Source organism: Mirounga angustirostris, unplaced genomic scaffold, assembly GCF_029215605.1.
Source record: "Mirounga angustirostris isolate CCGP_5_RB_7025 unplaced genomic scaffold, mMirAng1.0.hap1 SCAF_11, whole genome shotgun sequence".
NCBI lineage: Eukaryota > Metazoa > Chordata > Mammalia > Carnivora > Phocidae > Mirounga > Mirounga angustirostris.
This window is the reverse complement of record NW_026991719.1, coordinates 81857532-81859239: the sequence shown is the minus strand read 5'-3', so window position 1 is coordinate 81859239 and position 1708 is coordinate 81857532. Positions and strand designations below refer to the sequence as shown.

Genomic DNA, 1708 nt, shown 5'->3' with positions numbered 1-1708 from the left:
AGATATATGAAGTGAACACTGACAGAACTGAAGGGAGAAATAAGTATACAGTAGTTTTGGAGACTTTAATATCCTGTTTTCAATAATAAAACAACCAGGCAGTGGCGGGGTCATGCGCCTCAGCCAGTCGCCAGGCATTCAGGGCCCGTGCCAACGCAGTACCGCGCGGACGGGCGCAAGCCGGCTGCTGCCGCGGCTGCTACCGCCCTAGCAGGGGCAGGACCTCTGTGCACCTGCCGTGTGAGGCGTGGGAAGGAGCGCGGAGATCAGTTCGTGGTGCCACCTTGCAGTAGTCTACTTTCGCTTCCCTGCGCCCAGCGAGGTTCGAGTTCTCAGACTACTATGGAAAGAGAAAAGAGAAACTAGGAGCATTTTCTTTAAACCGTCGTTGGACTTCACAGAGTTACTGTGGCCTTTGGAACTAGCATGACAGATACAGAGCATCTAGCAAGATAATGGAAGCTGCGTACCTTGACCCAAACTTGAATCACACACTGAATTCGAGTATCAATACTCACCTCGGTACTGGAGTGGAACGTTCCCCTGGGGCAATGGAGCAATTGTTGAAGGTCTTTTATTATTTTGAAAACAGCAGTGAGCCAGACACTTGGGCCAGTATTATCAGGCATGGAGATGCTAGTGACATCGGGGGCATCATTCAGGAGACAGCGGACAGTCATAAAGTAAAGCACACGGCCTGCTACGGATTTTGCCTCAGTCTCCTTGATCAGAAGAGGTTCACTGGCTCCATTTGGATATGGTGGTCTCTAATGTGAGGGGGAAGTATGAACTTGCACATCCACCAGAGGAGTGGGAAAAAAAAAAAAAAGATTACATACCTACTTTGGTGTAACTCATACTTGATTTATTTTGCATATCCTCACACACAAGAGAATAAATGCCTTTGCTTAATTTTCATACTGATTATAATTATGACTCCTGTATAAACAAAATTGACTGGTAATGATTAACCAGTGATCTCTTCTAAATAAGTAAATAAAAACAACTAGGCAAAAATCAACATAGAAAAAGAAGACTTGAACAATACTAATTAATGTTGAGCCAATTAGCCCTAATAGACATCTACAGAACACGCCACTCAACAACAACAGAATGTACATTCTTCTCAAGTGAACATGGAACATTCTCCAAGATAGACCTTATGTTAGACCATGAAACAAACCTCAAAAAATTCCAAAGTATAGAAATAATTCAGTGTAGTTCTTTGGTCACCAAAGTATGAAATTAGAAATCAATAACAGAAAAATAAATTTGGGAAGTTCATAAATACGTGGGAATCAAGCAACACACTTGAATATCCAATGAGTCAAAGAAAAAATAAAAAGGGAAATCAGAAAATATTTTGAGATAAATGAAGACACAACATACCAAAGGTTATGAGATGCAGCTAAAGCAGTGCTTAGATGGAAATTTATAGTTGTAAATGCTAATATTAATAAAAAAGAAAGATTTAAAACCAGTAATTTAAACTTTCACCTTAGGACATTGGAGAAAGAAGAGCAAACTGAACATAATGCAGCCAAAACAGAAGGAAATAATAAAGACTAGAGTGGAAATTAATGAAATCAAATATAAAGGAAACAATAAAGAAGATGAATGAAACCAAAAGCTGGTTCTTTGAAAAGATTAACAAAATTGACAAACTTTTAGATAGATTGATCAAGAAGGAAGAGATAAAATTCAAACT

At 39.6% G+C, this 1708-nt stretch overlaps 1 pseudogene; it reads left to right on the top strand.

Annotated features, from left to right (window-relative positions):
* Positions 1-431: 431 nt before the first annotated feature.
* LOC123843669 (focal adhesion kinase 1-like) lies at positions 432-853 on the top strand (annotated as a pseudogene).
* The last annotated feature ends 855 nt before the right edge of the window (positions 854-1708 follow it).